Raw genomic sequence first — 15,552 nt, forward strand, 5'->3', positions numbered from 1 at the left:
CCCACAAGAATCCACTATAACCATGTAACTAATTATAGTCATATCTGGGAGTAGAACTTGCAGTGTGACTCCCAGTTCAGTGTTCTTTCTCTCATACTATGCAACTCCCCTGGGGGAAGAAACTATAAAAGAGAATCTCAATCACCTCTAAGCCTTGAATTATCTGAAGCTTAAAATGCTTTGGTTTGCTTCGCTTCTTAAAAGCTATTTTCATGAAAAGACAGCTTCACAAAACTCTCCAGGAAACACTTCTGCTCCATATGGAGGGTTTTGGCATCACTTTTCAAGATGACCTTGGCCTTATGATCTACTTTGCATCTATACCTGGCAAGACTAGCCATATAAAATAGAAAGTAACCTATAAGGTTGAATACTTGGGGAATCAAAAGGCTCCCAACTCAAACCTCTACCTCAATACTTGTTAATATTTTTTTAAAAATTCTACCACCAAATTCAACCAGATTTGGAAGGCCTATCAGGTTACCAGTTTTCCTAGAAAAATATAGACATCCTATGAAGTAAAACACCTTTAATTTACTCACTCGATTAACATTTAATGAATGTGAAGCAAAGAGGCATTTGGGTACTAGAATGAGCAAGGAAAGTTCTTTTCCATTTGAGGAGTTTGTAGTTTGGGAGGCAGACACCTAACAAGAATATAACACTGTGAAAGTGCTACGACAGACCTCTTATAAAGTGATTTGGAACAAAGCATAGCAACACTTCACAACAGAATTAAGTGACAGCCAGGGGACAGCAAGGCCCACAGAAGGGAGGAGGTACACAGAGGAGAATGATGTCACTGAAAAGGAAGACAGAAAGAAACCAAAGATGAACTTTGCCTTCCAAAGGTTGGCACAGGAACATGAAAACTGGGGAAGAGGAAGAAGAGGAAAGCAAAATTCAACTAATCATTAATTAACAGATGTTACAACTAAGGATTCCCAATAGGTAATATGGAAGATATAAAAGTGAACGAGACAAGATCCTCATCTTAAGAAACCGACAATACACCTGGGAGAGTTAGACAGGCAGAAATCACATAATAAAACATAGACAATGATAAGTATAATAAAATTCAACAGATAAGCTGCTATGGAGTTTCAAATGAAAAAGAAAGAGAGAAAAACAGAATATTAGGTAAAGAGGAACCTAAGAAAGATTCACGAAGGCTGTGTGAATATGTAGGAAGGAAGTTGAGAGTGAGGCTGAAAGTCAGGCCCAGAAGAAAGGTCATATGAGACTTTCAGCCCTCATTTGATTAATCCACTGTTCACATCTCTGACCAATCTAACAAGGATAGACTATCACAATTCAGTGCCCTGGCACTGTGAGGACCACAAAATAAGCTCTTCAGGCAATCAACAGAAAAAGGAAAAGTATGCAGCTGAAAACAGAATGACAGAATATTTTTAAAACATGAGCTTTCTATTTTACCTTTCTGATTCTTATTTTCCTGACCATAAAATATGGATAAATCACTCTACCTACATAAAGTTGTTGGGAGATAAAGTAAAATAACATATTATAGTACCTAGAACTAGCCTGGTATATAAGAGACTTTCAGTAAATATTATTTTTTCTTCCCTTCTGTATTAGTTTCCTAAGGCTGCTATAACAAATTAGCACAAACGTAATGGCTGAAAACAAGCAAAATTTATTCTCTCACAGTTATGGAGGCTAAGCCTAAAATCAAGGTGATGGCAGGGCTATGTTTCCCCTGAAAGTTGTAGGGGACCATCAGTTCCTTGCTTCTTCCAACTTCGAGTGGCTATGGGCAACCCTCACTGTTCCCTGGCTTGCAGCTACCTAGCTCCAGTCTCTGCTTCTATCTTCACATGGCCTTTTCCTCTCTGTTCCTCTCTATGTGTTCTCTTCGCCTTATGAAGTTAGTTAGAAATTTAAGTCACTCAGTCGTGTCCAACTCTTTGCGACCCCGTGGACTGTAACCCACCAGGCTCCTCCGTCCACGGGATTCTCCAGGCAAGAATACTGGAGTGGGTTGCCATTTCCTTCTCCAGGGAATCTTCCCAACCCAGGGATCGGACCCAGGGATCAAACCCAGGTCTCCCGCATTGTAGGCATATGCTTTAACCTCTGAGCCACCAGGGAAGCCCCTCTCCTTATGAGGACACCAGTCACTGACTTAAGAGCCCACCCTAAATCTAGGATGATTTCATCTCAAGGTCCTTAACTTCTGCAAAGACTTTAAATCCCAAAAAGGTCACATTCTGAGGTGAAGGGAGGATATGAATTTTAGAGAGACCCTGTTCAATTCACTATACCTTTCCTCTTCAGATTTGTTTGAGTCTGAAACATAACCTCTTCTATAACTGTCTAGTTCACAGGAAGATGGTACTTTCTTATTGCACTCCCAGTATATTTCCATGGTATTGAATAACAATATCTACAAATCCCTTAAAGAAAACTGGGATTTTAAGAAAACCTGAGGCAAGTCGGTATTTTCAACAGAAGTAAAAACTTGGACTCCAGTTCTGTCTACCAGTTAGCAACCATGAGATCTTGTAAAAATTATATCAACTCTTTAAGAGTCAACTTCTTCATCTCTAAATGGGAATATCATAAAATTTCTTGGAGAATTAAATGAAATAATAAATGTGAAAGCACTTGTGAACTCTAAAACTATTAATATACAGATACAGTTATTACAAAAATTTCAGTGTTCAATAATTTAACAAAATGTACTGATAAGTGCCAGGTGCCATCTTAAATACCATGGGGAAGAGGAGGAAACATGGTCCATAGTTTCAAAGGGCTCTTAGTCCAACACTCACATACAAGCAAACATTATGAAACAATTCATCACTATATTATTTAGAAACTACTATTTATATTTGTTAGCACACAGAAGATGTGCTAGTGATCAATGTTAGCCTGAAGGAGGAGGAAACTCAGCTAAGATTTACAGGACAGGTAGGTAGGTTTTAGATAGAGAAGAAGGCCAGATATAACACATCTCAAAGGCTTCCCCAGGTAGCTCAAACAGTAAAGAATCTACCCGCAATGCGGGAGATGTGGATTCAATCCCTGGGTTGGGAAAATGCCCTGGAGAAGGAAATGGCAACCCACTCCAGTATTCTTGCCTGGAGAATGCCGTGGACAGAGGAATCTGGTGGCCTATAGTCCATGGGGTTGCAAAGAATTGGACACAACTGTTAGACTCACACTTTCACTTTCAAAGGTAGACAGTGAGCCTAGACTTGATGCAGAGCAGCAGTTATTAGAGAAACCTGAATGGAAAGTGCCATGATGAAAGTCGGCTTTTAGGAAAAAAAGCCTGGTAGCATTTGCAATCTAAACTGGCAGCAGAGAGACTAAAGGCAAGGACACTAACTGAAAGGCTGTGGCCCTAATCCAGCACATGTTCATCTTCACTGGTTGCTAAAATCGTGACTGGCAGCAAGATCTGTCACTTCCGGAAAGCTGCTTACTTCTTAGGCGATAATTCTAAGTCTTCCCCAGGGTTGTTTCTTCCTATGCTGACCTCACTAAACCAATCAGGGGCTACATAAGAGCTGCCACTTCACATTTCTTACAATCTCCGGGGAGAAAAAAGCTCAGAGGACACACAGGCGATCTAATTCAATGTAAAAATCCTCCCTACAGCAACATGGATTGGGGAAGTTATCCACTGCGAGTTACAGCCTCTGCTTAAAAATACTTCAGTCTAAGAAATGCCCGTTCTACCAAAGCCACTGTCCCTGCAAACAACAGAGGTCGGATACACCAGTTCCTTGACCAAACACGGGGTCTGCCAGGTCCTTGGCAGTTCTTAATCCAGGAAGGTTAGAGTATGCCACTGCTAGACTTGAAGGAGAAATAACACCATCCTGCCACTTTTGACAGAGATTCAAGCCATCCCCGTCATACCCAGTAGTGGCTGGCTGCAGGGAGGCAGGTCTGAGTCAGTCTGTCAGGCGATGAAATCCTCGCTCCATCTGCTCTGAGAGAGCCGTCTGCCAAGTTTGGTGCCTGGACACACGAGCTCCCACTCCCACACCCTCCACTTTCTCCCCTGAGAAGGAGAAACAAAATCCTGTTTCAAAGCTTCATTTTCTTCTCTTCTTCCCAAAGCTTAGCTCTGAGAAATTACCTTTCAGTTATAAGTCATGGAAGAAAAGAGAGAAACATATATCCCCTAATCACTCCAAATGGGCAAGATGACTATAACATGACAGATATTAAGCAAAGGCTGCCTGGCATTAGTTCCCTGCTGGGACTTGATTCTCTTCCTTTATTCCTCCACCATTTTTCTTTCATCTCCTCCTTTTCTGAAAGAAATATTGGATATATTTTAAAACATGATAAAGTTACTATAAAGTCTACTAATAAAAAGAACACTCATGGATCTACCAGTTGTTTTAAGAAACAGAACTTACCAATATCATTAAAGCTCTCTATCCAAACCTCCTGCCTTACCGTGGCTTCCATCAGAAGTAATCACTATGCAGAATGTTGTGTTTATCATTCTTCTCTCCTGTTCATCAGAACTAGATTAAGTTGCTAGTCCAAAGACCTCCTTTCCCACTCTGACATCTACTTTTACTGTCTTTTCTGTCTGCAGCTACACACTTGCCAGGCAATCCCTCATTAAATTCCAATCATCTTTGGAAGCTGAATCCTCATGAAATCTTAACTCATAGGAATCCAACTGAGAATCTCTGCTGCCAAACACAGACACAAATCTCCCAAATCACCAATCTTTGTCCCAAATCAGCACATTTTATACTTAATCATTCCACACTTCATTGTTATTAACTAAGTATACAATAAGTATTCCAGGCTCCCTCAACACCAGTGCCCATCTGGTTAATGTGGGCATCGCTAGGGACCCAGAATCTCACTGAACAGCTTACATGTCATCCACACTAGGAAACTAACTATTAATACCTAAGGGCAGAAAACTATGTCTTCTTTAAAACTGAGGCTTAAGGGTTAAGGCCTGACCGTATCTGATATCAAAAAAGGGTAGTCATACAGCCAAGAAAAATTGTGTTTCTTTATATCCCCAGCCCTTTACCTTACATGAGATGTCTGGCCTACGATTATACCCATGACAGGTTCAGTTCTGTTATTACATACATAAAGTTAGCTTTATAACTTATGATACATCTTCAAAAATTCTGCTGCTTTTTTGGCTATTTGGCTCTGTCTTACTCCTTTTCCTCACAGTATCAATCCCTATTTAAGATAAGATAAGCGCTGAGCCAAAAAAATTTTTTTTGCCTCTTTGTTTTCTCATCTGCAAGACAGGGACAATATGGCCTAGAAGTCTAAATAAGAGAAAGACAAGTAAGTCTTTTACCATGGTGGCAGCACACAGCAGTTGGTGAAATGTGAGGCACCTTCTAGTTCTCTCTGTATAATGTCAGATCTACTAAAAACACTTTGCAAAAAGCTCCAGCTACAAACAATATGCTAACAAACCAAATCTACCAGTATATAAAAAGAATTATATATTAGCCAATATTTTATAACAACTATAAACAGAATATAACTTTAGAAAATGTGAATCGCTATATTGTATATCTGAAACATATATAATATTATACATCAACTAATCTCAATAAAGAAAAAAAACACTCAAGAGGGAAAAACAGGATTATACATGATGACTGAGATTTATCCCTTCAATGCAAGGTTGATTCAACATATAAATATCAATATAATACACAATAGTTTAACAAAGGACAAAAACCACATGATCACAGACACAGTCAAAATATTTAACAAAACCCAGTATATTTTCAAAGCAAAAAAACCCCTCAGCAACCCAGGGATCAAAAGGAAATTCCTCAAGCTAATAAAAGGCATCTATGAAAAAAAACCAGTTAACTTTATACTAATGGTGAAAGACTGAAAGTTTCCCCTCAAAGGTCAGGAATAAGACAAAGATGTCTGCTTTCTCCACTTAGCATTGTACGATACCAGCCAGGACAATCAGACAAGAAAAAGAAATCAAAGGCATCCAGATTGAAAAGGAAGAGGTAAAACTACCTCTGTCTGCAGATGACATGATCTTTTATACAACAAATTCTAAGGAATACATGTATACATTCTATTAGAGCTAATAAACGAGTTTAACAAGGTTGCACGATTCAGAACCAATATTAAAAAAAATAGTTGTATTCCCATATACCAGTAATGAATACTTAAAAGTTAAATCAAGAAGACAACTCCATTCATAATAGCATCAAAAAGATTAAAATTATTGGTAACAAATGTTTAAAAAGAAGTACAAGACTGATACACTGAAAACTACAGAATAATTGAAGATCTAAACAGTGGAAAATCAACAGTATTCATGGATTAGAAGACTTAATAGATGCCAAGATTCTTCATATAAATCTACAGATTCAACATAAACCCTATCAAAATTCCAAATGCCTTTTTAAAAGAAACCCGGGAAGCCCAGTGGTTAGGACTCAGCACTTTCACTGCTGGGGTCCAAGTTTAATCTCTGGTCAAAGAACTAAGACCCCACAAGCTGTGTGGCACAGCCAAATATAAATTAACAAGTTTTAAAAATTGAGAAACTGATTCTAAAATCCATAAGAAAATTCAATGAACCAAGAATAGCCAGAAGTCTTATAAAAGAACAAAGTTGGAGGACTCATACTTTCCAATTTCAAAGCTTACATCAAGGTCACTACTGTGTGAGCAGTGTGATAGTTGTATAAGGATAGACAGCAGATCACTGAAATCCATCTCATCAGTGGAAGAGAACTGAAAATCCAAAAATGAATCCATAATTCTATAGTGAACTGGGTGTCGAAACAATTCAGTGAGGAGAGAGAAGTCTTTTCAATGAATGTGCTGGGAAATATAGATATCCACATGTGTAAGAATGAAGTGGGACTCCTACCTTATACCATCTATAAAAATTAATTCAAAATGAATCAAAGGCCTAAATGCAACAGGTAAAACTATAAAGCTCGAAGAAGAAAACAGGTGACTTTGAACTGGGCAATGATTTCCTAGACATATACCAAAAGTACAAGCAACAAAAGAAAAAACAGATAAACTTGACTTCATCAAAATTTTAAAATTTGGTTTGTGCTTCAAAAAACCCTATCAAAAGTAAAAAGGTAATGCACTAAGTATGAGAAAATATTTACAAATCACATTCTGGTAAGGTTACTTATAACTATTACATGTAAATAAAACTCTTACAACTTACCAACAAAAGGAAAAACCAACCCAATTAATCCAATTAAAAATGAAAAAATATTTGAATAGATACTTCTCCAAATAAGATATACAAAGTCAACAATCACATGAAAAGATGCTCATCATCATTAATCATTCAGTTCAGTTCAGTCGCTCAGTCATGTCCGACTCTCCGCAACCCCATGAATCACAGCTCGCCAGGCCTCCCTGTCCATCACCAACTCCCGGAGTTCACTCAAACTCATGTCCATCGAGTCAGTGATGCCATCCAGCCATCTCATTTTCTGTCGTCCCCGTCTCCTCCCGCCCCCAATCTTTCCCAGCATCAGAGTCTTTTCCAATGAGTCAACTTGTCGCATGAGGTGGCCAAAGTATTGGAGTTTCAGTTTTAGCATCAGTCCTTCCAATGGACACCCAGGATTGTTCTCCTTTAGAACGGACTGGTTGGATCTCCTTGCAGTTAGGGAAATGCAAATAAAAAACACAATGAGATACCACTTTACACACACTAAGATGGCCAGAATAAGAATTCTTAAAAGAACAAAAACAATGTTGTTGAGGATGTGGGAAAAAATGGAACCATGACACATTACTGATGGGAATGTAAAATGGCACAGCAGCTTTGGAAAACAGTTTGGCAGTCCCTCAAAAAGTTAAACATAGAGTCACTCCTATTCCACTTCTGGGAATACACATAAGAAAAGTGAAAACATGTTCATAACAACTCATACACAAATGTGTATAGCAGCATTATCACAACAGCACAGAAGTGGAAACAACCCAAATATCCACTGACTGACGAATGGGTAAATAAAATGTGGTACATCCATACAGTGGAATATTACAAAAAGGAACAGAGGAATAAAATTCTATAAAAAGGAACTAAGTACTGCTGCTGCTGCTGCTAAGTCACTTCAGTCGTGTCCGACTCTGTGCGACCCCACAGACGGCAGCCACCAGGCTCCTCCGTCCCTGGGATTCTCCAGGAAAGAACACTGGAGTGGGTTGCCATTTCCTTCTCCAATGCGTGAAAGTGAAAAGTGAAAGTGAAGTCGCTCAGTCATGTCCGACGGTTCCCATGGACGAGCAACTAAGTACTACTAAGTGCTATTTACTCAGTTCCTTTTTATGTCCATTCTGCAATGTGGATGAACCTTGAAAACACAATGTTAAGTGAAAGAAGCTAGACACAGAAGAAGAAAAGGTCACATTATTGTGTAATTCTGGACATTTACATCAAATGTCTAGAACAGGTAAATTCATAGAGACAAAAAGTAGATAATCAGTTGTCTGGGGCTGGGGGAAGCGAGCAAGGGAAATGGAATGACTGCTAATGGGTACAGGTCATTTTCTTCTTGGAATGATGAAGACTGTGGAATTAGACAGTGGTGACGATTATACAATCTCATAAGTACACTAAGACCAAGAAACTGTACACTTTAGAAAGGTGAATTATATGGTATGCAAATTATATCTCAGTTGTTTTTAAGTCCCAGTTACATATCAGTTATCAATCTCTTGCTCCCTACTCTGCCTCACGCTTGGATATCATCTAAATTTATCATTGGTCACAGCATAATGTTTTTCATTCCCAAAGTGAGGAAAGTATTAGAATAGCTTATAATTCTTTACTCTCTATATTTTATAAAGGCTACTCTTTTGATTAGCTTTTAGTGTTGATTTTCCAAAAGCGCTCCTCTGGCTCTATTGCCTAAAGCCTCCTCCCTAAAATTTTTCCATGGAGCTATGAAATTCCTATGACTCTATGAGGATAACCATTCTGCTTTCAGAGTCAAGAAATGGAAAACAAAGAAAAAAACATGACTTTTGAATTCAGACAAAGATTCAAATCTTCACTTATCACTTTCTAGCTATATACAACTTTGGGGAAATTACTTAACTATCTGCTCATATGCAAAATGTTGGTAACCCCTCTTTTTAGGTGTAAGCAGTCAGTGAGGCAATGTATATAAAGTGCCTGCTCCATGTGTTTTCAGTCACTGTCAGCTCGCTCCTTCTCATTGTTCTGTAAAATGGATGAAGCGGACACTGCCCCCAACTGGGCAGATATGTGTCCCAGTCTGAAATCTGTCCTCAGCCAGGATAGGATTCATATGATATTTAGGGACATCTCAAGGTCACAAATGAGAAAAAGGGACAACTAGGTGAGATGCCCCTCCTACATGTTTAATCAGAAACCTGATTCCTGATCTAATGCAATTCATAGGCTCATTATATCAGGCTCTGAGGCTCTCCAAGCAGGAAGACAGGCATCTGACAGGAGAATGAAAAGGCATGGTGCTCCAATTACCACAAATGGAATGCATTACAAATAAACATATGTTTCCAGGGACAGAATCAGGAGATCCATTACAGAGAAGAGCTGCGAAGTCTGAGCCACAAGCCTGACTAGTTTTTCACACAGGAGGTAAAATGACAATCTTGCTACTTCCACTCTTGATGATGAATGTAAATGGTAAGGACACTACTGAGTTTATTACAGTGTAGAAAGTCGGTGCCCGCAAGCACAGCCTCCCCCACCCCTACCTTTTCATTTTATACAAGTATGACACATATATACCCGATACTCCTAGTCAATTAAGAAGAAATTAATGCAGATCAGCAAGGTTGCCTCTAATCAAAGTCACTTCTGAGTATGTGAGCATCATCACTGCCACAGCTACCATGCAAAACCACTGCTGTGTGGATCAGGGGTCCTGAGACTAAAGGAGCCCCAGATGAATGAACAGTGCTAATTCAAATGACACCCACACTTCATTAGTCCTCAAATGTTCAAGTCCCTTTACAAAGAGGCCTCGTCACCTGGCTTTCCTCCTTTCTCTTTCCATCATATACAGCCTCTACACCAAGAACACAATACTTCTAAAACAGCAGTGCTTTTCCACGCCTTCCTGCCTCATTTCTCTGCCTGAAATGGCTTCTCTCTCCAGTCTCCTAATCCACCTAGAGAAGCTCTGCTCTTCCTTTAAGTCCAGCTCAGATGCCTCCTCTTTGATTAATCCTTCCACAACCTACCACCCTGGGCAAAACTCATCATATCTGCCCCATTCCCTTACAGCGGTCAGAGAAGAGCATGAAGGCTTGTGTGTGTGTGTGTGTGTGTGTGTGTGTGTGTGTATGTAAAGAGTGAAAATTTTGCTCATTTCAATTTTGCCACTTATAATCTTTCATAAAGTTTTCACAAAGTGATAACAGTGACTTAATAGATATCATCTAGTTTAGTGGATTTCAAGCATGTACTTTCATATAATCTTCCACCTTAACTAAAATCTCAGGAGGAAGCTCAATATATACACAACAAAAGTAAAAATACCAGAGCTGAAGTTTTCACAAAGTGATAACACTGACTTAATAGATATCATCTAGTTTAGTGGATTTCAAGCATGTACTTTCATATAATCTTCCACCTTAACTAAAATCTCAGGAGGAAGCTCAATATATACACAACAAAAGTAAAAATACCAGAGCTGCTTGTAAGTGTGTGTGTGTGTGTGTGTGTGTGTGTGTGTATGTAAAGAGTGAAAATTTTGCTCATTTCAATTTTGCCACTTATAATCTTTCATAAAGTTTTCACAAAGTGATAACACTGACTTAATAGATATCATCTAGTTTAGTGGATTTCAAGCATGTACTTTCATATAATCTTCCACCTTAACTAAAATCTCAGGAGGAAGCTCAATATATACACAACAAAAGTAAAAATACCAGAGCTGCTCTGTTTACAACTGTATACAGAGGATTCAAAGTATCTTCTGCTTGAGTCTTCCTGAGGATGGATGACCCATGTAACCACCAACCACAATCCAATCTCCTTTCTAATAAATTAGGAAACCTGGATCAAAAGCAGGTGACATTCAAGAGCATACAATTTAGTATTAGGGTCAGTATTAGTACTTAGTGGTATTTGTACTTCGTACTAGGTCTCCTGCCTTCTAGCTCTTTCTATAACATGTCATGTCCGTCTTCCTAGTCTTGGGAGGGGAAAAGTTACATGAAGAAAACTGGTGAGACAGAGAAATAAGAGGCTTGGCTAGCATTAAAAATTCCATGGGAGCTTCTTCCGTCACCCTGCTAGCTGGAGGATGTGTCAGGATAATAACTACTCTGAGACAGTCTTAATGACTGGCTGCTAAGAGATTCAGTGGGGAAGCAGAGAGGGCACAAGGCAGGCAGGTGTCTGGTTGGGAGGCTGCTGTTTATAGGGTCAGCTAAGTCCAAGTCTCAGAAGGGGACTATGTATACGAGGGGACTTTGGGGTCATCAGGAAGAGCCCCCTTTATGCACCAAAAAACCGAAAACGCCTCACTGACAAACTGTAGTTTTATGTGATGTGACTGGATTCAAGCAGATCTAGGTTGGATTCTGGAAGTAATTATGAGCTGCCTGAACTGTGAGTCTGTTTTCTGGCCTGAAACATCAATGCAATAACACTGAGCTCACAGTGTACATGCAAATTATCTTGATTAAATGAGACAATGTAAGTAAAAGCACTGAGGCAGTATCTGGTATGTGGCAGGCCTTCAATAACTAGCACAGTCGGCTCTCTGTACCTGAGATACTGCATCCACAGATTCAACCAACTGGGGTTCAAAAATATTTGGGAAAAAAAATTCCAGAAAGTTCCCCCCAAAAAGCAAAATTTGAATTTGCCATGCAACAGCTATGTACATAGCATCTACATTATATTGGACTTCCCTGGTAGCTCGGATGGCAAAGAATCTGCCTGCAATGCAGAAGACCCAGGTTCAATCCCTGGGTTGGGAAGATCCTCTGGAGAACGGCATGGAATCCCACTCCAGTATTCAAGGTATTATAAGTAATCTAGAGATGATTTAAGGTATACAAGAGGATGGGCATAGTTTGTATGGAAAATACCTCACCATTATTATACAAGGGACTTGAGTATTCGTAGATTTGTGGGGGAAGGGGTTCTGGAACCAATCCCCTGAGGATGCGAAGGGAGGACTGCAGTCCCTTTCTTCCTTTATGCTAGACTCAGCCCTCTCTGTTCAAGTTTCTTATAATTTAAGAGCCTCTGACATTTAAAATAGTACGTGCATGAGTGTTAAGTCACTTCAGTCATGTCCAACTCCCTGCAACCCCACAGTCTGTAACCCACCAGGCTCCTTTGTCCATGGGACTCTCCAGGCAAGAACACTGGAGTGAGTTGCCAAGCCCTCCTCCACTATCTTTTCCTGACCCCGGAATCGAACCCACGTCTCCTACATCTCTTACACTGTCAGGCAGGTTCTTTACCACTAGCACCACCTGGGAAACTTCTTAAAATATTACAATGCTGAATTATTATGGACTGAATGTTTGTGTCCCTTGCCACGATCCACATGTTGAAGTCCCAATCCCCAGTGTGATGGTACTTGAAGTGGGACTTTTGGGGGGGATAATCAGGTTTAGATGAACTCATAAGAGTGGAGCCCCTATGATAGAATTGGTGCCCTCATAAGAAGTTGATGAGATCATAGCTGTCTCTCTACCATGTGAAGAAAAAGCAAGCAGGTGGCATCAACAAGCCAAGAGGACTTTCTCAGAACTTGATCATGCTGGCAACCTGATCTGGGACTTCTAGCCTCACAACTGTGAGAAAGAAATAACTGCTCATTAAACCAGCCTATGATATGTATTGTAGCATCCCAAGCTGACCAAAACACAGGAATTGGTGAAGGACTCTGACATACTGCTAAAAGCAGTGTAAACCAGTAAACTCTGTAAAATGCTAAACTATTTGGTAGTATCTACTAAAGCTGAACTTGCATATGCCCTGTAACCCAGAAGATTATGCTCTTGGGTAGGAAACAAGAGCTGACATTTATCAGAAGACATGTAAAGGAATTTCTCATAGCAGTATGATTCATAACTTGAATAAATTCATTATTCAGCCTCAAACTGGGAACAACTTATGCGTCCATCAATAGCAGAATGGATAAATAAATTGTGATATATTCATACAATGAAATACAAATGAGCACTGAAAAAGAATGAACTAAAGTTTCATACCAGAAAACAGAAAAATCTCAAAAACATAATGCCAAACAAAATAAGCCGGACAAATAAGAGTTAGTACCGCCTGATTCTATTTATAGAAAGCTCAAAACCAGGCAACATTAACATATAGTGAAGGAATCCAAAATAGTGGTTACCTGTTGGGGAGAGAGAAGTAATGACTGAAGGGGTTATAAAGGCCTGAAAGTGTTAGTCGCTCAGTTATGTCTGACTCTTTGTGACCCTGTGGACTGTAGCCCGCCAGGCTCCTCTGTCCACGGAATTCCCCAGGCAAGAATACTGGAGTGGGTTACCATTCCCTTCTCCAGGGGATCTTCCCAGTCCAGGGATTGAACCCAGGTCTCCCGCACTGCAGGCAGATTCTTTGCTGTCTGAGCCGGGACTGAGGTTTACAGAGGCTTAGAGAGTGCTGGTTATGTTGTATATCTTGACTTGGCTCAGACTTTATACTTTGTAGAAACTCACTGAACTATTACTATTCATGCACTTTTATACTTCAATTTTTTAAAAAGTTTACAGGGGAAACAAACCTCCGGGAGAGATAACAGATGAAAGGTCATAATGTCCCAGAGTTCCTTCAGCTTGGGACTACACTCTCTGACATCCTGTGTTGACCCCTTCTTTTCCACTACCATAGTCCTTTTAGAAGCCTTCAGTGTCTCACAGATGGACAACAAAGCAGGCACTAAACTGGTTTCCAGCCCTGCAGAAGCTCTTCCTCCTCCCCATTTTCTACATCATCCCCAGATAAGTGGGCTTCCCAGGTGGCACATCAGTCAAGAATCTGCCTGCTAACGGAGGAGATGCAAGAGATGCGGGTCTGATCCCTGGGTTGGGAAGATCCCCTGGAGTAGGAAATGGCAACTCACTCCAGTATTTTTGCCTGGAAAATCCTATGGCCAGAGGAGCCTGGCAGGCTACAGTCCATGGGGCCACAAAGAATCAGACATGACTGAGCAACTAAGCAGGCATCATCCCACAGCACTGATTGAATTACTCTCCTGTTCCAAAACCTTCACTGTTCTCTACTGACCACGTCTAAGCTTTGTATTCAAGGCTCTCCTTGCTGGATCCTAATCTACTAATCCAGGACCGGCTCATGATTCCTCCACATCTTAACCCACTGCCTCAGTCAAATCACTCACTGCCTCTGACCACAGCCATGCTCAGGTTGTTTCATCCTCCTCTTTCGCTGTGCTTCACGCTCTAGGAAAAGGACTTGGGCAGAGAGAAACTTATCATTTGGTTAAAAGCATTTGACAAAAAGTCTATTCAGTCCCTAAAGTCCCAACCCCATCCTCCATCCTTCCTCACTATTATAATGGGGGGGGGGGGCGCGGAATACTTTAGAAACTTCCATTTTATCTTCAAATGATAAAGACTGACTGCAAACTATGAAGATGAAATCTAGCTCCTGGCAAACAAATAACAGTAACTGTACCCCTCTACTCCCTGGTTTCCTACATGATGGCAGTGATAACAATGACTTTTTATTCACACAGCACTTCAGAGTTTACAAAGCACTTTTACAACCTACTTTATTTAAAGAAAGTTGCACAAAAAACCTGGAAAGTAAATATTCTCATCTGCATTTATACATATGGACACCAAAGTTCAGGTTGTCACTAATGCTACCTTCCTGTTCTCCCATTCCTGGGATTCTCTGCAATAAGTGACGTTTATTCCTGACAACTACCTGCTGCTCTTCTCAGCATCACTCTCACGCCCTCTCCACACCTGCATCACTGGGTGTCCATTGTTCATTCCGCCTCTACAGAGTGTTGCTCTGGTACTGTGGTTATCGTCTCCAATATGTTCCTGAGACCAGCACACTCATCCTCCTACAGGTATTCATAAATTCCCAGAGGCATCTACGATTAGAAAGTCTTTGAGATCCAAAGAATGAATTTTAAATGGTAAAGATGTGAGAATGATACTGAGAGGAGACGATCCCAAGGAATTCATATGCCTTCAACAATTTTTTTTTTTTGAGGCCTCATATTGGCCAGGCTGCTAAATGCTGAGGCAAAGAATAAAACATGACTCTCGCCTTGAAGGAACTCGCAGTCCACTATAGACCCCACAGGTGTCAGGTCTACACAGAGTACTGATTCTAGCTCGAAGAAGCTGACTCTCGATGCTACAATCAAAGAAGTTTTTTGTCAAATTAGAGCAAATCCCCAGCAGACATTCTACCACTGTCATTCATTCCTCTTCATTGACAATGAACGCCCATCCAAAATCAAACCATCAAGTTAGCAAATCAACCAGTAAAAATCCCAAAGCAACTGTTTCACATATTTACCAACAAACATTAAGGAA

At 40.2% G+C, this 15,552-nt stretch overlaps 1 protein-coding gene across 1 annotated transcript in view; it reads right to left on the minus strand.

The window, feature by feature from the left end:
• The window catches only part of SYN2 (synapsin II), a 163,715-nt gene that overhangs the window by 130,923 nt on the left and 17,240 nt on the right, over nucleotides 1–15,552 (minus strand). The gene's annotated exons all lie outside the window — the stretch shown is intronic.

The sequence above is a fragment of the Moschus berezovskii genome, chromosome 24 (genome assembly GCF_049115385.1).
Source record: "Moschus berezovskii isolate FMDL1 chromosome 24, NW_MosBer_1.0, whole genome shotgun sequence".
Taxonomy (NCBI): Eukaryota; Metazoa; Chordata; class Mammalia; order Artiodactyla; family Moschidae; genus Moschus; species Moschus berezovskii.